Source organism: Pristiophorus japonicus, chromosome 4, assembly GCF_044704955.1.
Source record: "Pristiophorus japonicus isolate sPriJap1 chromosome 4, sPriJap1.hap1, whole genome shotgun sequence".
In the NCBI taxonomy this organism is placed as follows: Eukaryota; Metazoa; Chordata; class Chondrichthyes; family Pristiophoridae; genus Pristiophorus; species Pristiophorus japonicus.
The window spans coordinates 284,297,396-284,322,556 of NC_091980.1; the positions used below are offsets into that span (position 1 = coordinate 284,297,396).

General features: G+C 46.9%; 1 non-coding gene across 1 annotated transcript; it reads right to left on the reverse strand.

Annotated features, from left to right (window-relative positions):
* Positions 1-24,741: 24,741 nt before the first annotated feature.
* trnai-aau (transfer RNA isoleucine (anticodon AAU)) lies at positions 24,742-24,815 on the reverse strand. The gene has a single exon. It is a non-coding gene; the product is annotated as a tRNA-Ile (tRNA).
* Between the last annotated feature and the right edge of the window lie 346 nt (positions 24,816-25,161).

A 25,161-nucleotide genomic window follows, 5' to 3' on the forward strand; every position in this document is an offset into this window, starting at 1 on the left:
CTGTAGCAACACCTCCCTGCCCCTGTACTCAAATCCTCTTGCTATGAAGGCCAACATGCCATTTGCTTTCTTAACCGCCTGCTGCACCTGCATGCCAACCTTCAATGACTGATGTACCATGACACCCAGGTCTCTTTGCACCTCCCCTTTTCCTAATCTGTCACCATTCAGATAATAGTCTGTCTCTCTGTTTTTACCACCAAAGTGGATAACCTCACATTTATCCACATTATACTTCATCTGCCATGCATTTGCCCACTCACCTAACCTATCCAAGTCGCTCTGCAGCCTCACAGCATCCTCCTCGCAGCTCACACTGCCACCCAACTTAGTGTCATCCGCAAATTTGGAGATACTACATTTAATCCCCTCATCTAAATCATTAATGTACAGTGTAAACAGCTGGGGCCCCAGCACAGAACCTTGCGGTACCCCACTAGTCACTGCCTGCCATTCTGAAAAGTACCCATTTACTCCTACTCTTTGCTTCCTGTCTGACAACCAGTTCTCAATCCATGTCAGTACACTACCCCCAATCCCATGTGCTCTAACTTTGCACATCAATCTCTTGTGTGGGACCTTGTCGAACGCCTTCTGAAAGTCCAAATATACCACATCAACTGGTTCTCCCTTATCCACTCTACTGGAAACATCCTCAAAAAATTCCAGAAGATTTGTCAAGCATGATTTCCCTTTCACAAATCCATGCTGACTTGGACCTATCATGTCACCTCTTTCCAAATGCACTGCTATGACATCCTTAATAATTGATTCCATCATTTTACCCACTACCGATGTCAGGCTGACCGGTCTATAATTCCCTGTTTTCTCTCTCCCTCCTTTTTTAAAAAGTGGGGTTACATTGGCTACCCTCCACTCCATAGGAACTGATCCAGAGTCAATGGAATGTTGGAAAATGACTGTCAACGCATCCACTATTTCCAAGGCCACCTCCTTAAGTACTCTGGGATGCAGTCCATCAGGCCCTGGGGATTTATCGGCCTTCAATCCCATCAATTTCCCCAACACAATTTCCCGGCTAATAAGGATTTCCCTCAGTTCCTCCTCCTTACTAGACCCCCCGACCCCTTTTATAACCGGAAGGTTGTTCGTGTCCTCCTTCGTGAATACCGAACCAAAGTACTTGTTCAATTGGTCCGCCATTTCTTTGTTCCCCGTTATGACTTCCACTGATTCTGACTGCAGGGGACCTACATTTGTCTTTACTAACCTTTTTCTCTTTACATATCTATAGAAACTTTTGCAATCCGTCTTAATGTTCCCTGCAAGCTTCTTCTCATACTCCATTTTCCCTGCCCTAATCAAACCCTTTGTCCTCCTCTGTTGAGTTCTAAATTTCTCCCAGTCCCCAGGTTCGCTGCTATTTCTGGCCAATTTGTATGCCACTTCCTTGGCTTTAATACTATCCCTGATTTCCCTTGATAGCCACGGTTGAGCCACCTTCCCTTTTTTATTTCTATGCCAGACAGGAATGTACAATTGTTGTAGTTCATCCATGCGGTCTCTAAATGTCTGCCATTGCCCATCCACAGTCAACCCCTTAAGTATCATTCGCCAATCCATCTCAGCCAATTCACGCCTCATACCTTCAAAGTTAGCCTTCTTTAAGTTCTGGACCATGGTCTCTGAATTAACTGTTTCATTCTCCATCCTAATGCAGAATTCCACCATATTATGGTCACTCTTCCCCAAGGGGCCTCGCACAACGAGATTGCTAATTAATCCTTTCTCATTACATAACACCCAGTCTAAGATGGCCTCCCCCCTAGTTGGTTCCTCGACATATTGGTCTAAAAAACCATCCCTTATGCACTCCAGAAAATCCTCCTCCACCGTATTGCTTCCAGTTTGGTTAGCCCAATCTATGTGCATATTAAAGTCACCCATTATAACTGCTGCACCTTTATTGCACGCACCCCTAATTTCCTGTTTGATGCCCTCCCCAACATCACTACTACTGTTTGGAGGTCTGTACACAACTCCCACTAACGTAGGAGCACTAGGACAGGCAAAGGCACATGGAAGACAGGCATCAAGGGAATGCACAAGGGTGATTAGTTGATGTTTTTATGTAATATGGTATGGTTTGATTAATAAATTTGGTTTATTTTGTGTTGGCTTTTATTTTTACATTGTGGCCAAGCAGACACTGTGATGATCAGTGACAGAGTGAAGGCAAGGTGTGGGTCTGTTGGTGAATGTGGAATTAGGGTTGTGTTTGCTGGTATCGCAACCGGATGAATCGGTCATGAACAGCCCAGCCAAATAAGGGCTCTCTGGGTTGCCTCCTCCCTTACTCCTCTTCTTCTTTCCTCCTCCTTTTCCTCCCTCACTCCAGTCACCATATAGCTGGTGGGACGGGCTGTGGCCTCAATGATGGCCAGGTTGTACAGCATGCAGCAGACCACCATGAATCTTGACATTCACTCTGCTGATTAGGATGGTGTCAGGATGGTGTGTAACTTGGAGGTGATGGTTTTCCCATGCACCTGCTGCCCTTTTCCCTCTAGGTGGTAGAGGTCGTAGGTTTGGAAGGTGCTATCAAAGAATTACTACAGCTGCTAGGATCCCGGGCTTTCCCTTGCATGATCGTTGAGTATGGTCGCATACCAGCTGGACATTGAGGGAGTGGAATCCCTTTCCGTTGCATTACATCACATAGTTGACAAGCGGTGCCTGCAGAGAGCTCCAAAATGGTAGCACTGGCGTCAAATCATCTTGGCATCACTATCTGCGTACTCTGCATACTTACAGCACGCATTCACTGCATCCGCGTACTACCCAAGATGGCGTCCAGTGAAGCCCACACCAGAAGTGTGCGGAACCAAAATTGCACTCCTAGCGCCCAATTGACAGCGGCTATTGAGCCGAATTTTGCAGCCTGTGAGTTTGCTATGTCTAAATCATATTTTTTTCTTTTGTCTTCCAAGAGCTTCACACATACCGCAAATGTCACTGGTCATGCATGAGGACGTCATTCAGGAGGACCTCATTCCTTCTGAGAGTGTACCATCGCAGGATGTATAGATGTGGGTCTATTTAAACAGTTGGGTTTCACATGATGATTCACAACTCACAAGTGAGCATGAGACGTTGGTGGCAGGGACAACTGTCATCAGAGGGTGCAATCCTCTCCAAGCTCTGCTCAGCTGGACACGGATGCTGAACCCCGGGGGCTATCGTTGAGAAGGAAAACACTAGAGGTGCATCAGAAACTTAGCGAGGTACTGACAGATGTGCCGCACATGCTCTCCACAATACCAGAAAGGGTGGAGGAGTCCAATTCGATCGCTATGGGATTGCTGGAGCAAGGAAGTACAAGAATATCTGCCACAAAGAGAGTGACTGACTCCATGGAGCTTCAAGCATGGCTCTCAAGTGAGTCCATGCAAGCCATGACTTCGGCTGTGCAGACTTTAGATGCTAACTTGTATGCCATCTTAAACAGGATAACAGATATCTTATCTGTAGCCTTACAACGTGTCACTGATCTTGACCAATCTGGTCTGCAGCAGTGTGGTGGGAGAAATGTTGCACTGGCCCAGGTGGGGGAATGATGGCGAAAAGGGCCATGGAAGTGGGAACTCCACCAAAAGCGCTTGCATGTCTCACCCGTTGGTGGGATTCCTCACAGGTATCATGAGGCAAGTTTGAAAGGGTATCCCTTTTCTCCCAAGAGTCAGCCCTCAATTCTCCTTCCTGGAACAAAAAACTTCTGGAATGTTGGACTTCTACAAATGGATCATGAGAGCTTTCAGGGAATTTGGCGCACATTTGCATAAACCTTTTCTTGCGGTTGCACACTAGCACATTGATGGATAAATATTCCTTGTGGTTTATAAAAACTCCTGGTTGCTGTGGTGGTGCTCGGATTGCCGCGTGTTTGCAATCGATGGTACTCTGTACCTGAATCCAGCCAGAGAGGCGAATGCGAGTGCCCGCTCCTTCTGGCTTTTGTCATTACAGGGAGCTCACATAACTCCCACCCCTGGCAAACAATCCATTGGTCACCTGCCTTAAACATCTATTCCCCATTTTAAAGTAATGGTACTGAAATTGCCCTCCCTCCTTAAGGCCCATCACCGTCTCTAAAAGGAGGAAATGGAGCAGATAGGCCTCACCGACGGATAGGCTGACCCATCCGAAATTGCTCCGAGCCGGAAGCGACGGGACCAGGTTTCCGTGCTGCCAGTGCTGCTGCCCCATCGAACACATGCCGACCCTCCTTCAGACCGGCGGCGACCTCCTTCTGCCCCGCGCGGGAAAATCAAGGTCCCGAAGAGGCCCAAATAGGTATGTTTTTTTAAACTTTCCTTGTGGGACCAGGAGGATGAGAGTTGTACTCCGGGCCCCACAAGTAATGTTTAGGCCTACCTCTCCCTCTCACAAGGGCAGCTGGCAAGAAGGTTCTTCACTACCTCTTCAAGGGCAACTAAAATGGACAATAAATGCTGTCTTTGACTACCTGCTCAGAATAAATTTTTAAAAAGCCTCAATATATTCCTTTAATTAATCCTCAGAGGCTATTGCAATAATTATGTTAGAAAGTGTAAATAAATTTGTTCCACAAGGGTGCACTGGTATATTGCTCGGCTTCTCAATGATAAACACATATACTCTCATTCAACAGAACAACATTGACTTATAACTGGTCCTAAGAGAGTCAGCCAGATTCCTCTTCCTAAGGTTTGTACAGACAATTTTACTGAGAATCAGTGAACCTTCTCGCATGTCGACATACACTGCACTATTCTTCTCACAACAACTCCATTGGGGTTCAGCCATGAAGCCTGGAGCATTAGGAAATTGTTGAACCAACAACAGGGTATTGAAAGTAACAACTTGTAAGTTTCTCCAACCATTTGTATGTACTGCAAAATTAATACGAACTCACCCTCTATGGAATAGACTAATTTATTAACAGCAAATGAATTACATGCAAATATTCAGTGAGGAAGGAAGGAACAGTGGCCAAGCGCTGTAAAGTAGCATTTAACAGGGCTAATGGAATTCTAAACTATATAGGAAAACCAATTAGAGTACAAGCCAGAGGGAGTCAACCTCAAACCGTGGAGTGATCTGGGCAGATCATAACAAGAGTCCAGACTTAAGGTCGGCGTGCAAATCCTCAAGCCAGTGCGAGAAAGAGCCAAGGGATTGATGTCAAACATCCGAGGACTCGGTTATAAGGCAAGACTGAGGAAAATTGACCAGTTTGACCTGTGAAAGCAGATGATTGAGAGCGATACAATTGAGAAGTTATATTAAACTTGTATAGAGCTTTGGTTAGATCACACTTGGGAGTACACTGCTCAGTTCTAAAATATAAATTATAAAACAGGATACAGAGGCACTGGAGAAGGTGCAAAAAAAGATTCACAAGGTTGATACCAGAATTCAGAGGATATACTTATCAGGAAAGGCTGAACAGGCTGGGTTTTTTCCCGAGAAAAAAAAGGATGAGGGTTGACCCGGTAGAGTTCTTTAAGATTACAAAAGGGTTTGATAGGGTAGATATGGAGAAATGGATTCCACTTGAGGGGGGGTTTTCTATGCTATGAATGTATAAATCTAACTGTTTCATCTCACTGTAAATGTGTAAACGGGGGAACGGGGTTTTCCCATATAGGTCAGTCCAGTTCTACAAACACTTGGCTAATATATTGTACTGTGTGCCTCACTCTCCTGTGTCTACTGTAAAGGGGTTTGAAGAATAAATGACTTGAATCATGCGAGACAAGAGGACATCTCAAGAAATCTCCTAACTGATGCCTTGTGAAGATTGGAAGAAGCTGGAATAATTTGACAATTAAATTGCAACGCCGGCTTAATTTGATTTTCAGAAGTATAGAGCCCAATTATTAAAATGTTGTCATTGTATAGTGTTTGTGATGCATCTGAAATTAAGAGTTTAAGAATACAAGAGTTTATTCAACCACCCTGCGTTCCCAACATGGAGCTTTGATAGACAGGAATGCAGGTCGGAGAAATGACACTAGAGATTTATAGCCCCATATCCAAACTGCACTTTCATTTAGTTAAGCTAGATGGCTGAGAGGATACTATCATTGGGCCCAAGTTTCGGCTGGAGTTGCTCCTATTTTTTTGGGGCAACTAGTTTAGTTTGGAGTATCTTAGAAATCACAATTCTCGGCATTTAGTTTGCTCCAGTTCTAGTGAGTTAGTTTAGTTTCGTTTTAGTTCATTTTTTTTTCAAAAGGGGGCATTACCAGCCACTTACACCTGTTTTGCAAGTTTAGGCAACACAAAGTTACTCCAAACTTACTTAGAATGGAGTAAGTGTCGACTTTTGTACGCTCAGAAAAACCTTACATACACTTTAGAATTAGGCGCAGGTAGCCAGAGGTGGGGGAAGGGAAGTTAGAGGGAAGTTAGGGGATTTTCCACAGCATTAAACACTTCACTTTTACCAATAAAGAGCCATCATCAATAATAAATGATAAATAAATCAATACATCAACCAATAAATCAATCAATCAAGCAATCAAAAAATCAAATTAAGAAATAAAAAATAAAAAAAATAAAAAATAAAAAATTAATCAATAAATAAAAAATGTAAAAGTTTCTACTCACCTACTGCAGCACCTATCCATTCGGGAGCATAGGCCTGCCTGCCGAAGAGCTGGTCAGGCACGCCCCACTGCCGAGGAGGTGTTCGGGCGGGGCCCGTCACCGGGGAGGAGTTCGGGTAGGCCCCCTCGCAGAAGAGATGCTGGTCAGGCGGGCCCCGCCACCGAGAAGGTAAGGGCAGTGGTGATGAGGCGAGCCGAGGGATGGTGAGGCAGTCAGGCCACTCGGCCCGGGATAGGGGTGGCGAACATCGCGACATCCCTTCAGCCAGGATAGGGTCGCTCGGAGACAGAACACGTTGGGAGGTCCAGGAGCTACTGCGCATGTGCACAGACTCCACTGCAAATGCACGCAGCTACCGGCGCTCTTTTCGGCGCAGGGCTGTAGCTCCACCCCCCAGCTGCTTGTGCTGAGCTGCGCCGATTGCTAAACAGGTCTGCTGAACACCGAGAATTGCGAGGTAAGTTTTAGGCACGCTTTTCATTCGACAAAATAGGCGGGCATCTCGGAGGTGCACCGTTCTGCGGACAGCTGAAACTTGGGCCCAATGTATTTGCCCAATTTATCCAGGCCTAAAAATGCATAACGACCAAGATTTTGCAGTCAGCGGCGAAGGAACGGTGCTCGCCATTCACTACGATGACAACTGCCCATGGAGTTTCTGCGGGCTTTTGAGCGAAGACCTGTCATTCTCGGGCATCAGATCCAGTGCGTCACCCTCTATCGAGGATCTGTGGCATCTGTGAACAGGGCAAGCAACTGCGAGACTCTTCAAACAGATGGAAGAATACTCACTGAGACATGCAGAGTTTAAACCAGGAAGTAGAAACTAGATTTAAATCCTGTACAGAAAGTGAAATAAAGATTGGGAAAATTGAAGATATTGAGATAGCTAAGAGACTGACAGCAAAAGTAAAAAAAATATATATTTTGAAATCTCTAAATTGATTAGGAATGAGATTCCACACTTGTAAAATTCAATTTTCAGAGGTTGTTTGGCAGTAATTATGATTGATCACACCGTTGAAAATGTACTTGCACCTGAATGCACCAACCCTAACTCCTTCTGCCGTATTTAGTAAGTAACTAGTGGGCAAATACTGCAACTTAATACATTTACATGGATTTCAATGCAGAGTCTATCAGCGCGGGGTACTGATACAGCACAGCCTGTGGAAGAGCAGGGTAACTCTGACCTCAATTTCTGGATTTCTGCAATTAACTGTGCATGTGCTGTCCGATTTACACCATAATAATGATGTTCGCCGTTAGTCTCACTATTATTCTCAACACAAAATCCGGGCCAATATTCCCAACTGTATGACAAAAAATTCAATTGAGATCTTCACATTTACAGAGGCATGTCTGTGCAAGCCTGATGCATTTTCACCATTTGCCCTATTTATTTCACTTTTGGTTTTCAAACTGGAACCACCAGAACCTAATGGGTGGCCAAGGGGGGGGAGCGGTTCCATGATCATCAGATTTACATGTTCTTCTGTATTTCCTGACTTACTAGGAGGTTATGTCTGTTGCTGGATTGAAGCATTTTTGCAATCATCACATTTCTTTCATTTAAGTCACTGGCACTTGTCTTTTAGAAATTAGGACTAAGAGTCCTGGGTAATGTATCAATATTTGTAGGTAACCACCCCACCCCCCCCCCCCCCCACACACACACACACACAGAAAAGTTCTAAAACTAGAGATTTCAAATTTATTCAAATTTTAAAAATCCAAGCTGTAAACAGGATACGTCTGCAAATCAAAAAGCAGAAATCAGCAGTATATATTATTATATGAAAAAGAATCAATCAAATGGTACAAGCAATGGTTCAACTTGAATTACTTCATAAAACAACTTTGCAAAGCAAGAGACTGGAGGCATAAAAACTGAAAGACATTATTCCACGAGAATAGGAAGATTGACAATATAATAAGAATAGAACATTTTCCTTCTTCCCAGTAAGGAACATGGGAAGATGATCATCAGGCTATGATCAGGAAGAAAAGGAAAGGGAAAGCAAGGTTGTTTTGAAATGGGTATTGTTCGTTGTAGAATAGAGTCATATGTAGTAAAACGGCCCAAAGCGCTTCACAGGAGCGTTAAAAAACACTGAGCCACATAAGATACAGGTGGAGCGTCCGAAATCCGTAAAGCTCGGGGCTGAGACCATTCTGGATTTCGGAACATCTTTCCGACGTCCCGAATCCGGAAACGCCAGGCCGAGCTAAGGGGTTGTGGGGAGGCGGGGGATGGGGGGTTGGGTCCAACTGTGGCCGAGGCATCCGGGGCGATGGGCGAAGTCTGGGGCGGGCGAGATCTGGGGCGATGGGTGAGATCCGGGGCGGGCGAGGTCCGGGGCGGACGAGATCTGGGGCGATGGGTAAGATCCGGGGCGATGGGCGAAGTCCGGGACGGGCGAGATCTTGGGCGATGGGTGAGATCCGGGGCGGGTGAGGTCCGGGGCGGCGGGCGAGATCTGGGGCAGGGGAGGTCTGGGGCGGGCGGGCCAGGTCCGGGGCGGGTCTGGATTTAGGAACATTTTCTGGATTCCGGATGACCCTGGCACGGATTGGCCCCGTATCCGGATTCTGGAACATTCCGAATTTCAGAACTACGGATTTCGGACACTCAACCTGTATTAGGACAGCTGACCAAAAACTTGATCAAAAAGGTAGGTTTTAAGGAGTGACTTAAAAGAGGAAAGAGGTAGAGGCAGAGAGATTTAGGTGAGGAATTTCAGAGCTTAGGCCCCAGGCAGCTGAAGACATGGCCACCAATGGTGAAGTGATCAAAAATCAGGGATATGCAAGAGGCCAGAATTGGAGGAGCACAGAGATCTCTGAGGATTGTAGGGCTGGAGGAGGTTATAGAGATAAGGAGGGGGCAAGGCCATGGAGGGATTTGAAAACCGTGATGAGAATTTTAAAATTGAGGTGTTGCCGGACCAGGAGCCAATGTAGGTCAGCGAGTACAGAGATAAAGGGTGAATGGGACTTAGTGCAAGTTAGGATACAGGAAGCAGTTTCGGATGAGTTCAAGTTTATGGCGGGCAGAAGATGGGAGGCCGGCTAGGAGTGCATTGGAATAATCAAGTATGGAAGGTAACGAAGGCTTGGATATTGGTTGCAGTAGCAGATGAGCTAAGTCAGGGATGGAGACGGGCAATGTTACGGAGCTGGACGTAAACGGTCTTGGTAATGGAGCAGATATGTGCTTGGATTCTCATCTAGGATGCCAAGGCTGCAAATGGTCTGGTTCAGCCTCAGACAATGACCAGGGAGACGGATGAAATCAATAGCTCGGGAACAGAGTTTGTGGCATGGAAGCAAATACATCCAATTAGTCCCAGTCCCCTGCTCTTTGCCCGTCGCCTTGCAAATGTCTCCTTTTCAAGTGTATATCCTGTTTGAAAGTTGCTATTGAGGCTAATTCCATCACCTTTTGAAGTAGTGCATTCCAGATCATAACAACTCACTGTTAAATTATTGTATAAATTATTCTTATTGGGTAATCTAATGAATAAGTTACAAAAGATTGCTTGCAGACATTGTTGGAATTGAAGTAATGTAGCTACAACCCATATCCATACAAATCTCCCACAGGGCATTGACTGTTGCATGGACAACCTCTCAATGCTAAAATAAAAGTCCCCGTCTTATTGAATTGACCCCGATTAAAATTCAGAAAAAACAGGACATTCAGATGATCTATCTTTCAAAGCAGGAAGCAATACTTTAGTGCTATACTTTAGTTCTGAAGCAGCACTCTCAATCACTGAGTCATAGGTTGAAGCCCAACCGCAGGACTGGAGCACATAATTTAGACTAACACCTCAGTGCAGTATTAAGGGAGATTGCATTTTTCAGCTGAGATGTTAAGCCAAGGCCCTGTCCACCTCAACTAGGTGTTCAGATGGATGTGAAAGATCAAGTAACACTATTTGAAGTGTAGGGGAGTTACATGAGAACATAAGAAATAGGCGCAGGAGAAGGCCATACGGCCCCTCGAGCCTGCTCCGCCATTTAATACGATCATGGCTGATCCGATCATGGACTCAGGTCCACTTCCCTGCCCGCTCTCCATAATCCCTTATTCCTTTATCGTTCAAGAAACTGTCTATTTCTGTGTTAAATTTATTCAATGTCCCAGCTTCCACAGCTCTCTGAGGCAGCGAATTCCACAGATTTACAACCCTCTGAGAGAAGAAATTTCTTCTCATCTCAGTTTTAAAAGGGCGGCCCCTTATTCTGAGATCATGCCCTCTAGTTCTGGTCTCCCCCATCAGTGGAAACATCCTCTCTGCATCCACCTTGTCAAGCCCCCTCATAATCTTATTCATTTCGATAAGATCACCTCTCATTCTTCTGAATTCCAATCAGTAGAGGCCCAACCTACTCAACCCTTCCTCATAAGTCAACCCCCTCATCCCCAGAATCAACCTAGTGAACCTTCTCTGAATTGCCTCCAAAGCAAGTATATCGTTTTGTAAATATGGAAACCAAAACTGCATGGAAACCAATACACTGTATAGCTGTAGCAAGAATTCCCTGCTTTTAGACTCCATCCCCTTTGCAATAAAGGCTAAGATTCCATTGGCCTTCCTGATCACTTGCTGTACCTGCATACTAACTGTTATATATGTTAACCTGAAAATACCTTGTTTAACCACCAGAGGGCTCATCCCCTGGAGTCCCAAGGGATTCCACAGTCCCTTGGGACCATCTGTAAAAAAAGAGGCCTCACAGGCTGGAGAGGTACTCTGGAGACCTGTAATAAAGGATTGCAGTCACACCTTACTTTAAGCTCACAGTATCTTGTCAGACTCTTTATTCAATACAAAACTGGCGACAAGATACAGATGACAAACCCGACCGCAACGATGCATAGAACAGTGGGCATCCTGGAGAAATTTTTGGAGGGAATCGACCAAGACTTCGTGGCCAACGAGCTGGAAGGAGAAGTGAACACTGGAAAACGAAGGGCGATCCTCCTCACCGTTTGCGGGGCACCAACGTATGGCCTCATGAAAAACCTGCTTGCTCCAGCGAAACCCACAGAGAAATCATATGATGATCACTGGTCTGGGAGCATCTAAACCCGAAGGAAAGTGTTCTGATGGCGAGGTAGAGGTTCTACATGAACAAGAGGTCTGAAGGCCAGGAAGTGGCAAGTTATGTCGCCGAACTAAGGTGCTTTGCAGGACATTGCGAATTTGAAGGACATTTGGAGCACATGCTCAGAGACTTTTTTGTACTTGGCATTAGCCATGAAGTAATACTTCGCAAACTTTTAACTGTAAAGACCCCAACCTTGAGTAAAGCCATAACGATAGCCCAAGCATTCATCGCCACCAATAACAATACCAAACAAATCTCTCAGCATATGAGTGCTGCTGCAAGTACTGTGAACAAAGTAATGTTGTTTTCAAATCGTAATGCACAGGGCAGGCCTCACATACCTGCAGCTGCACGTCGGCAGATGGCTCAGAGTCCACCATCAAGGTTGGTGAATGCAAGGCCATTAACACTTTGTTGGCGCTGCGGAGGTGATCATCGTTTCCATTCATGCCGCTTCAAAGAATATGTTTGCAAGGGCTGCAGAACAATGGGACACCTCCAATGTATGTGCTGGTGAGCTGCAAACCCTGCTAATCCTTCAAACCACCATGTTGCAGAGGAGGACAGATCCACGGTGGATCACGACGAACCAGAGCCTCAGACCGAGGAGGCAGAGTTATATGGGCTCAGACCGAGGAGGCAGAGTTATATGGGGTGCACACATTTACCACAAAGTGTCCCCTGATAATGTTGAAGGTTGAATTAAATGGACTCCCGGTGTCAATGAGCTGGACATGGGCGCGAGCCAGTCCATAATGAGCAAAACGACTTTCGATAAATTGTGGTGCAGCAAGGCCTCAAGGCCAGTCCTGACTCCCATTCGCACTAAACTGAGAATGTACACAAAGGAACTGATTCCCGTAATCGGCAGTGCTACTGTAAAGGTCTCCTACGATGGAGCGATGCACAAGTTACCACTCTGGGTGGTACCGGGCGATAGCTCCACGCTGCTCGGCAGGAGCTGGCTGGGGAAGATATGCTGGAACTGGGACGACGTCCGAGTGCTCTCGCCCGTCGACGACACCTCATGTGCCCAGGTCTTAAAAAACTTCCCCTCGCTGTACGAACCAGGCATCGGGAAGTTCCAAGGAGCAAAAGTGCAGATCCACCTAATTCTGGGGACGCGACCCGTCCATCACAAGGCGAGAGCAGCACCGTATATGATGAGAGAGAGGGTGGAGCTGGACCTGCTGCAATGAGAGGGCATCATTTCATCGATCGAATTCAATAAGTGGGCCAGACTGATTGTTCCAGTCCTCAAAGAAGATGGCACCATCAGTTACTTTGTAATCACCACAGATTCTATCAATCGTTTCTCCCTGCAGGAACAATAGCTACTACCAAAGGCAGACGACCTATTTGCGATGCTGGCGGGAGGAAAAACGTTCACGAAGCTGGACTTGACCTCGGCCTAGATGACGCAGGAGCTGGAGGAATCATCGAAGGGCCTCACCTGTATCAACACGCACAAAGGTCTCTTCATCTATAACAGATACCCGTTTGGGATTCGATCAGCGACGCCGATATTCCAGAGGAACATGGAAAGTTTACTGAAGATGGTCCTGCGCACCGTGGTCTTCCAGGAAAACATCTTGGTCACAGGTCGGGACACCGTCGAGCATCTGCAGAACCTTGAGGAGGTTCTTAGTCAGCTTAATCATGTGGGGCTCAGGTTAAAATGCTCAAAGTGCATTTTCCTGGCCCCTGAAGTGGAGTTCCTGGGGAGAAGATTCACAGCGGATGGCATCAGGCCCACCGATTCGAAGATGGAGGCAATCAAGAATGCACCGAAACCATAGAACGTGACGGAGCTGTGGTCGTTTCTAGGACTCCTCAACTATTTTGGTAACTTCTTACCGGGTCTTAGCACACTGTTAGAACCACTGCACTCTTTACTGCGTAAAGGAGATGAATGGGCATGGGGTTAAAGCCAAGAAAATGCCTTTGTAAAAGCTAGAAAACTGTTATGCTCAAACAAATTGCTTGTTTTGTATGATCCATGTAAGCGTTTGGTACCAGCATGCGATGCGTCATCATACGCTGTCAGGTGTATATTGCAACAAGCTAATGAATCTGGGAAATTGCAACCGGTTGCTTATGCATCCAGAAGTCTGTCTAAGGCTGAGAGGGCCTACAGTCTGATCGAAAAAGAAGCGTTAGCGTGTGTTTATGGGGTAAAGAAAATGCATCAATATCTGTTGGGCTCAAATTTGAATTGGAAACCGACCATAAGCCACTGATATCCCTCTTTTCTGAAAGTAAGGGGATAAATACGAATGCATCGGCCCACATCCAGAGATGGGCATTCACATTGTCCGCATACAGCTACGCCATCTGCCGATTGTGCCGATGCTCTCAGTAGGCTGCCATTGCCCACCACAGGGGTGGAGATGGCACAGCCTGCAGATTTAGTTATGATAATGGAAGCATTCGAGAGTGAACAATCACCTGTTACCGCCCGACAGATTAGAACCTGGACGAGCCAGGACCCCAACTGTGTGCTCCGTGGGAGTTCGTCTAGTGTCCCGTTAGAAATGCAGGAAGAAATAAAGCCGTACCAGTGGCGCAAAGGTGAAATGTCTACACAGGCAGACTGCCTTCTATGGGGTAATCGGGTAGATTTACCAAAAAAGGGCAGGGACACTTTCATTAGTGATCTCCACAGTACCCACCCAGGCATTGTAATGATGAAAGCGATAGCCAGATCCCACGCGTGGTGGCTCGGTATCATTGCAGACTTAGAGTCCTGCGTGCACAAATATAACACATGTTCACAGTTAAGCAATGCACCCAGGGAGGCACCACTAAGTTTAAGGTCTTGGCTCTCCAAATGGTGGTCTAGGGTCCATGTCACCTATGCAGGCCAGTTCTTGGCTAAATGTTCCGAGCGGTTGTAGATGCATACTCCAAATGGATTGAATGTGAGATAATGTTGGCAAGCACGTCCGCTGCCACCATTGAAAGCCTGCAGGCCATGTTTGCCACACACGGCCTGCCTGACGTCCTCGTGAGTGACAATGGGCTGTGCTTCACCAGTGCCCAGAGTTCATGACCCGTAATGGGATCAAACATGTCACATCTGCCCCGTTTAAATCAATGGTCAGGCAGAGAGAGCAGTGCAAACTATCAAGCAGAGCTTGAAGAGGATAACTGAAGGCTCACTGCAGACTCGCCTATCCCAAGTCCTCTTAGTTACCGCACAAGTGCCCACTCGCTCACTGGGATTCCCCCCGCTGAACCGCTCATGAAAAGGGCACTTAAGACAAGGCTCTCGTTAGTCCACCCTGATCTTCACGAACAGGTAGAGAACAGGCGGCTTCAACAGAATACATATCATGATCGTGCAAATGTGTCACGCGAAATCGAGATTAATGATCCTGTATTTTTGTTGAACTATGGACAAGGTCCCAAGTGGCTTCCCGGCACTGTCGTGGCCAAAGAGGTGAGTAGGATGTTTCTGGTCAAACTTTCAAATGGAATCACCTACAGGAAACACTTGGACCAAACGAAAATCAGATTCACGGACTATCCAGAGCAACCCACAATAGACTCTACCTTTTTTGACCCAGCGGTTGACCACGAAGCAGAACCCGTCACCCGCAGCAGCCCAGCAGGACTCATGACGCCAGGCAGCCCAGCAAGCCAGCTGCATAGCAGCCCAGCGAGGGCCCAACGAATGACTCACCAAAACCAGCATTTGCACCGAGACGATCAACCAGGGAAAGGAAGGCCCCAGATCGACTCACATTGTAAATAGTTACACTATTGACTTTGGCGGGGTAGTGTTGTTATATATGTAAATACCTTGCTTAACCACAAGAGGCCTCATCCCCTGAAGTCCCAAGGGATCCCACAATCTCTTGGGAGCACCTGTACATAAGGAGGCCTCACAGGCTGGAGAGGCACTGTGGACACCTGTAATAAAGGACTGCGGTCACACCTTACTTTAAGCGGGGATTCGGAGGAGGCGGAGCGGGATGTCAGAGAGGCCTACAAAAAGCCTAAAAGTCATCGGAGAGGCAAGTGGGGAGTCGGAGGAGGCGGAGCGGGACGTCGGAGAGGCCTACAAAAGGCCCAACAGTCGTCGGAGAGGCCACCGGGGGGAATCGGAGGAGGCGGAGTGGGACGTCAGAGAGGCCTACAAAAGGCCCAACAGTCATCGGAGAGGCAAGCGGGGAGTCTGAGGAGGCGGAGTGAGACATTGGAGAGGCCTACAAAAGGCCCAACAGTTGTCAGAGAGGCCACCGGGGGGAATCGGAGGAGGTGGAATGGGATGTCGGAGAGGCCTACAAAAGGCCCAACAGTCATCGGAGAGGCCAGCGGGGAGTCGGAGGAGGTGGAGCGGGACATCGGAGAGGCCTACAAAAGGCCCAACAATCGTCGGCGAGACAAGCAGGGAGTTGGAGGAGGCACAGCGGGACGTCAGAGAGGCCTACAAAAGGCCCAACAGTCGGAGAGGTGAGCCGGTGCAGCTGCAGCTGGGAGAGAAAGCAAAAAAGATGTAGAAAGAAATCAAAGGGTGACATCACAGCCAAGGGGGTAAGTGATTAGCTGGTGATTGGTGAGCATTTTTTATTTTTATTTTCTTTATCAGTAGGTAACCTTTATCATTATTGTTGCCAAATTAAGTTAATCTAGGGGTTACGTCATGGCAGGAGAGCTTGGACACATGTCATGCTCCTCCTGTGCTATGTGGGAACTCAGGGACGCTTCCAGTGTCCCTGACGACTACATGTGCGGGAAGTGTATCTTGCTGCAGCTCTTGACAGGCTGCATTGCAGCACTGGAGCTGCGTGTGGATTCACTCTGGAGCATTCGCGATGCTGAGGATGCCGTGAATAGCACGTTTAGTGAGTTGGTCATTTCGCAGGTAAAGGTTACACAGACAGATAGGGGATGGGTGACCAACAGGAAGAGCAGTGGAAGGAAGGTAGTGCAGGGGTCCCCTGCAGTCATCCACCTCCAAAACAGATACACCGCTTTGGGTACCGTTGCGGTGGATGACTCATCAGGGGAAGGCAGCAGCAGCCAAGATCATGGTACCATGGATGGCTCTGCTGCACTGTAGGGCAGGAAAAAGTATGGGAGAGTTATAGTGATAGGGGATTCTATTGTAAGGGGAATAGATACATGTTTCTGCGGCCACACTCGAGACTCCAGGATGGTATTTGCCTCCCTGGTGCAAGGGCCAAAGATGTCTCAGAGCAGCTGTAGGACATTTTTGAGGGGGAGGGTGAACAGCCAGTTGTCGTGGTACATATAGGTACCAACGATATAGGTAAAAAACGGGATGAGGTCCTACAAGGTGAATTTAGGGAGCTAGGAGTTAAATTAAAAAGTAGGAACACAAAGGTAGTAATCTCAGGATTGCTACCAGTGCCATGTGCTAGACAGAGCAGGAATCGCAGGATAGCTCAGATGAAGACGTGGCTTGAAGAGTGGTGCAGAAGGGAGTGATTCAAATTCCTGGGACATTGGAACCAGTTCTGAGAGAGGTGGGACCAGTACAAACTGAATGGTCTGCACATGGGCTGGACCAGAACCAATGTCCTAAGGAATGTGTTTGCTAGTGCTGTTGGAGAGGGGTTAAACTAATATGGCAGGGGGATGGGAACCTATGCAGGGAGAGAGAGCGAAGTAGAATGGGGGCAGAAGCAAAAGATAGAAAGAAGAAAAGTAAAAGTGGAGGGCAGAGAAACCCAAGGCAAAAATCAAAAAGGGCCACATTACAGCAAAATTCTAAAGGGGCAAAGTGTGTTAAAAAGACAGGCCAGAAGGCTCTGTGCCTCAATGCGAGAAGTATTCGTAATAAGGTGGACGACTTAACTGCACAGGCAACAATTAATGAATATGATATAATTGGCATCACGGAGACATGGCTCCAGGGTGACCAAGGCTGGGAACTCAACATCCAGGGGTATTCAACATTCAGGAAGGATAGACAGAAAGGAAAAGGAGGTGGGGTAGCGTTACTGGTTAAAGAGGAAATTAACGCAATAGAAAGGAAGGACTTGAGCTTGGATGATCTGGAATCTGTATGGGTGGAGCTGCGGAATACTAAAGGGCAGAAAATGCTAGTGGGAGTTGTGTACAGACCACCAAATAGTAGTAGTGAGGTTGGGGACAGCATCAAACAAGAAATTAGGGATGCGTGCAATCAGGGTACAGCAGTTATCATGGGCGACTTTAATCACATATAGATTGGGCTAACCAAACTGGTAGCAATATGGTGGAGGAGGATTTCCTGGAGTGTATTAGAGGTGGTTTTCCAGACCAATATGTTGAGGAAGCAACTAGAGGGCTAACCACCCTGGACTGGGTGATGTGTAATGAGAAAGGACTAATTAGCAATCCTGTTGTGCGAGGCCCCTTGGGGAAGAATGACCATAATATGGTAGATTTCTTTATTAGGATGGAGAGTGACACATTTAATGCAGAGACTAGTGTCCTGAACTTAATGAAAGGTAACTCCGATGGTATGAGGCGTGAATTGGCTAGAATAGATTGGCAAATGATACTTAAAGGGTTGACCATGGATAGGTAATGGCAAACATGTAAAGGTCACATGGATGAACTTCAACAATTGTACAACCCTGTCTGGAGTAAAAGTAAAACAGGGAAGGTGGCTCAACCGTGGCTAACAAGGGAAATTAAGGATAGTGTTAGATCCAAGGAAGAGGCATATAAATTGGCTAGAAAAAACAGAAAACATGAGGACTGGGAGGAAATTTAGAATTCAGCAGAGGAGGACACAGAGTTTAATTAGGAGGGGGAAAACAGAGTATGAGAGGAAGCTTACTGGGAGCATAAAAACTGACTGGAAAAGCTTCTATAGATATGTGAAGAGAAAAAGATTAGTGAAAACAAACGTGGGTCCCTTGCAGTCAGATTCCGGTGAATTTATAATGGGGAACAAAGAAATGGCAGACCAGTTGAACAAATACTTTGGTTCTGTCTTCACTAAGGAAGACACAAATACTAGGGGATGGAGGGTATAGTGAGAAGGAGGAGCTGAAGGAAATCCTTATTAGGTGGGAAATTGTGTCAGGTAAGTTGATGGGATTGAAGACGATAAATCCCCGGGGCCTGATAGTCTGCATCCCAGAGTAATTAAGGAAGTGGCCCGAGAAATAGTGGATGCATTGGTGATCATTTTCCAACAGTCTATCGACTCTGGGTAAGTTCCTATGGACTGGAGGGTAGCTAATGTAACACCACTTTTTAAAAAAGGAGAGAGAGAGAAAACGGGTAATTATAGACCGCTTAGCCTGACATCAGTAGTGGGGAAAATTTTGGAATCAATCATTCAGGATGAAATAGCAGTGCATTTGGAAAGCAGTGACAGGATCTGTCTAAGTTAGCATGGATTTATGAAAGGGAAATCATGCTTGACAAATCTTCTGGAATTTTTTGAGGATGTAACTATTAGAGTGGACAAGGGAGAACCAGTGGATGTGGTGTAGTTGGACTTTCAAAAGGCTTTTGACAAGGTCCCATACAAGAGATTGGTCTGCAAAATTAAAGCACATGTTATTGGGGGTAATGTACTGACGTGGATAGAGAACTGATTGGCAGACAGAAAGCAGAGAGTCGGGATAAACGAGTCCTTTGCAGAATGGCAGGCAGTGACTAGTGGGGTGCCACAGGGCTCAGTGCTGGGACCCCAGCAATTTACAATATACAATAATGATTTAGATGAAGGAATTGAGTGTAATATCTCCAAGTTTGCGGATGACACTAAGCTAGGTGGCGGTGTAAGCTGTGAGGAGGACGCTAAGAGGCTGCAGGGTGACTTGGACAGGTTCGGCGAGTGGGCAAATGCATGGCAGATGCAGTATAATGTGGATAAATGTGAGGTTATCCACTTTGGTGGCAAAAACACGAAGGCAGAATATTATCTGAATAGCGAAGATTAGGTAAAGTGGAGGTGCAACGAGACCTCGCTGTCATGGTCCATCAGTCATTGAAAGTTGGCATGCAGGTACAGCAGGCGGTGAAGAAGGTAAATGGTATGTTGGCCTTCATAGCTAGGGGATTTGAGTATAGGAGCAGGGAGGTCTTACTGCAGTTGTACAGGGCCTTGATGAGGCCTCACCTGGAATATTGTGTTCAGTTTGATCTCCTAATCTGAGGAAGGATGTTCTTGCTATGGAGGGTGTGCAGCGAAGGTTCACCAGACTGATTCCCGGGATGGCAGGACTGACATCTTAGAGACTGGATCGACTGGGCCTATATTAACTGGAGTTTAGAAGGATGAGAGGGGATCTCATAGAAACATATAATATTCTGATGGCCCTGGACAGGTTAGGTGCAGGAAGAATGTTCCCAATGTTGGGGAAGTCCAGAACCAGATGACACAGGCTAAGGATAAGGGGTAAGCCATTTAGGACTGAGATGAGGAGAAACTTCTTCACTCAGAGAGTTGTTAACCTGTGGAATTCCCTACCGCAGAGAGTTGTTGATGCCAGTTCATTGGATATATTCAAGAGGGAGTTAGATATGGCCCTTATGGCTAAAAGGATCAAGGAGTATGGAGAGAAAGCAGGAAAGGGATACTGAGGTGAATGATCAGCCATGATCTTATTGAATGGTGGTGCAGGCTCGAAGGGCCAAATGGCCTCCTCCTGCACCTATTTTCTATGCTTCTATGTTCCTAAACTCACAGTATCTGGTCAGACTCTTTATTCAATACATAACACTAACCTTTTGTGTTTCATGCACAAATACCCCCAGATCCCGCTGTACTGCAGCACTTTGCAATCTTTCTCCATTTCTCCCGATGTCTTGGTCAACTTTCATCCTTCAACCAACACCACAAAACCAGATTGGTCTAGAATTTTGCCGACTTTGCGACCGGGTTTTCGCCGCGAGGCAAAAACCGGGTCAGCGGGATCTTCGGGCACCTTTTTGCAGTGGCGTTTCCACGTACCGCCGGGGAAAGGTGCGCTGATGTGAAACGACGTGCAATGCCGCAGATTGCATTACCATCAGCCTTTTGGCATTCTCTGCCACGCCCAGAATACCGACAAGTAAAACCTATCGGTGCAGCCCTGCCAGCAGCGGTAAGTATGAAGACCTGCAGAAAAGGTAAGTTAAAGTTTTTTTTTAATTCTTTTTCAGCGATTTAGTAGGTAAGGACTTTGTGAATGTTTTGTGAATGTTTTTTATGTTTTTTGAAATGTTTTTGATTTTCCCCCCTCCCAAGGCCTCTCTTGCAGCGCTACTGGCATTGGACTAAAGTTGCCAAAACTGACGGTTTGCGCCATGAATTGTCATGCAATGCCGACTTTTCCGGCAGACGTAAAGGCTGAAATTTAGGCCTAAAAATGGTAGCGCAGCAAAAACGGTAATTTTGGTGTAAACCTACCATTTTTGCAGACAACCTAAATTCTAGCCCATTAACTGTTCATTTATCTCACTGCTGTTCTTGGGACTTTGCTGTACATAGGATTGGCTGCTGTGTTTGCCTACCAAAAAAACAGTAACTATGCATCAGAAATAACTCATTGGCTGTGGAGCATTTTTAAGATCTTTTGATAGTCTCAGCAATATTTGTTCTTTAACCAATCTCCCCTCTCATTTAGTGCATATCTGTACTAAAAAATAACTTACCAGATAATCAGCTTGAATTCAGTCTGTGATATTCATCTTTGATTAACCAAATGGGAGTTTTTTTTGAAGATAATACTAACACAAAGCAACATACTGAGTTGCATTAGCAGTGGAATAGAATTCAACTCAAGGCGACAATAATGTTGTTGTATAAAACATTGAACCCATTGCCATGTAAATACACAGCTCCCCAAACATTTGAGAGATTCAAGATTTACAAGGATGATACCAGAACTGAGAGGTTATACCCATCATGGAAAGATTGAACAGGCTGGGGCTCTTTTCTCTTATAAAAAGGAAGGCAGAGGGGCGACCTAGGAAGTCTTTAAATTTATGAAGGGGTTGGATAGAATAGACGTAGAGAAGATGTTTCCACTTGTGGCGAAGACCAGAACTTGGGGACCAGAACTAGGGGTCATAAATATAAAATAGTCATTAATAAATCCAATACAGAATTCAGGAGAAACTTCTTTACCCGGAGTGTTGTCAGAACGTGGAACTTGCTGTCACAAGGAGTAGTTGAGGCAAACAGCATAAATGCTTTTAAGGGAAAGCTAGATAAACACATGAAGGAGAAAGGTGTAGAAATCTATTGCTGATAGCTGTGGTGTATGTGCACACAAATCACTGACTCCACACAGTCTGGTGTTAATCTAACTGCTGTGACCTTCGTCCTTTATTGTTCAGCTCCAGAGTGCCTTCTCAGGTGTGGTGGTCAGCCCTTTATAGTGCCTGTTGCAGGTACTTCCAGGTTTCCCACCACAGCGCCCTCTGTGGTGTACCATTGTGCTTATATTACATTTAAGGTACCAGGACGATACACACATCAATACATAACATCACATTTGTCCAACGGAAGGCAGGTAGGCATAGACAGTGCGTTAGTATGGTACATGCTATCTGGTACATTAATTAGTTATTGACTGGTAACGGATCCCTGATTTCCTTGTTCACTCTTATCATTAATTGTACTTCATATTAATTATTTTACACAAATACAGTGGCTATTCAAAATTAAAATATTAATTCTTATTACAAATTCGCCATCTCACATTAACATAGCTCATTTTAGACTCGCTCTGTCTTACATAAGTCCTTTGTGGGGACCACCTCATGGTAAGGCCCTTTTAAAACTCCCGGGTGCATTTCCTTTTTAAGGCGTCATCTTTGATGCAGGAAGATTCCACGAGGCTTCTCCTTGGGCACCGCCATCTTTGATGCTCTGCTGCTCTGGACACGATGCCGCCGCCATCTCGCTCTCCGCCGCTCCGGATGCCCTCCGCCGCCGCAGCCTCCGCTCCCCTCCGCTGCTACCTGACTTGCCGCCTCCCCTGCAGCCGCCGTGGCCGCCGACCTCCAGCTGCTGCCGCCACCCGACTCGTGGCCGCCAACCTCCAGCTGCTGCCGCCGCCCGACTCTCCCTCTGCGTGGGCCCCTCCGATCCGCCGGCCATCCTGGATCCCTCGCACCCCACCCACAGCACCCCGCCGGCTCACCGCCCCCCCCCCCCCCCCACTAAGCCCCTCTCTACAGGGCTGCTTGCCTGTGGTGGCTGAGGTTGCAGGATCTCTGTGTGAGGTCCGGGGCTGGGCCTTGCTCTGGTTGCCTGTGGGGGCTAAGGTTTCAGGATCTCTGTGTGAGGTCGGGGGTTGGGGCTTGCTCTGCTTGCCTGTGGGTGGATTGAGGCTGCAGCTCCAACTCGGCCGGCGCTGCTCTCTGGGGACCCGGGGCATGGCAGCACTCCGGGGAGCAGCAGCCTGTGGAGTGGTGAAGTCTTCCCAGCTCCCATGGACCGTCCCCATCCACCTCCGGCCGAAGAGTGTTGGCCCATTGCCTGCAATGACCCACAAAGGTAAACCATGCGTCTCGTCCCCGTGGGATACCTGCACCATCGCTCTGCCAAGAATGGGTATTAGTTCCCTGGTGTAGGTACGCAGCTTCGTCATGACCAGGACCAGCTTGGGTCGTGCAGCTGGGTTAATCCACAGTTTATCAAAAGTTCTCCGATTCATCAACGACAGACCCGATCCCGTGTCCACTTCCATACGCACAGGGACTCCGTTAATTTTTACTTCCCTTATCACTGGGGGCGAATCGTCGGTACACGTGTACAGTCCCAACACCTCATCATCTTCTGCCTGCTCCTCGCTGAATGGTGGATCATCCCCCATCTCCTCAGCCACATGATGAATCCGATTTCTTTTACACATACGCTGAAGGTGGCCTTTCGTGTGGCAGTATTGCACGTGTACTCTGCAAACCTGCACTGGTGAGCCCCATGGCTTCCTCCAAAACGCCAGCATGGTGCTGCTTGATTGGCCCCCCTCAGCGGACTCTGAGCTCCAGGACCCCGAGGTCAAAACTGCCTCTGGCAGAGCCACATTCTGCAGTTTTGTCCGTGGTGGGCGCTATCCTGTGGACAGTGCCTGCCGGGTTCGAGACTGTGTGGATTATTTGCTTGGTGCTGCAAGTCGAGGTCATATGTGCCCGGCTGATGATGATGGCCTTTGTCAGAGTGACTGTGGGTTCCGTGGCTAGCAGCTTGTGAAGGAGGCCCTCGTGGCCAATCCCCATAACAAAAACGTCCTGTAAGGCCTCGTCAAGATGTGCGCCGCGAGTCTCCTGAGGTCCACAACATATTTGGTGGCATCCTGGCCCTCAGGTAGCAGTGATGGTAAAATTTTTATCTGGCCGTGAGGATGCCTCTCCTTCAGTTTCAACTGGTCACGAATGAGTTCAGTCAGCTCCTCGTATGACTTGTCCCTGACGCTCCTGGGTGCCAGCAAATCCCTGACGAGACAGTAAACCTCATCTCCACAACTGGAGAGCAATATCTCATTGCGTCCGTGTCCTCCGTCAGGTCGTTTGCTGTGAAGTAGTACTCGAGCCTTTCCGTAAAGGCCTCCCAATCATTGCGCACGGTAAAACCCTTTAGCTAGCCCAGAGTAGTCATGGTTGTGTGGCGTTCATCAGCTTCCTTGTCGTCAATGTGGTGTATGAAGCATAAATGCTTTTCAGGGAAAGCTAGATAAACACATGAAGGAGAAAGGTGTAGAAATCTATTGCTGATCGCTGTGGTGTATGTAGCACACAAATCACTGACTCCACACAGTCTGGTGTTAATCTAACTGCTGTGACCTTCGTCCTTTATTGTTCAGCTCCAGAGTGCCTTCTCAGGTGTGGTGGTCAGCCTTTTATAGTGCCTGTTGCAGGTACTTCCAGGTTTCCCACCACAGCGCCCTCTGTGGTTATCATTGTGCTTATATTACATTTAAGGTACCAGGACAATACATAGATACATAGAAAATAGGTGCAGGAGTCAGCCATTCAGCCCTTCTAGGCCACACCACCACTCAATTAGTTCATGGCTGAACATGCAACAACACACTGAAATGGCCCATACGGGGATCAAACGCGCGACCTTGGCGTTATTAGCACGACGCTCTAACCAACTGAGCTAACCGGCCACTCCTTATAACACATCAATACATAACAATAGCATTAGAAGCAGTCTTGTATGGAGCAAGAACAGTAGCATAGACCAGTTATGTCAAAAGGCCTGGTTGTGGGGTGTACATTCTGTGCAGTATTCTAATGTAATTCTATGAGCTGCTGGGTGGAATAGAAGATCTTGCCATATGCAGATGATTTCCTGCTATTTGCATCCAAATATTGTGTGCCATTACTGTGCATGAAGGCATGTATTAAGCAGTATAGTGACTTGCCTGGATATAAAATTAATTATCCCAAGATACAAGCAGTAGGTCAACTCCTTTCCTCAGGAACCAGAGACAGTTGTCTGTTTAAGTGGGC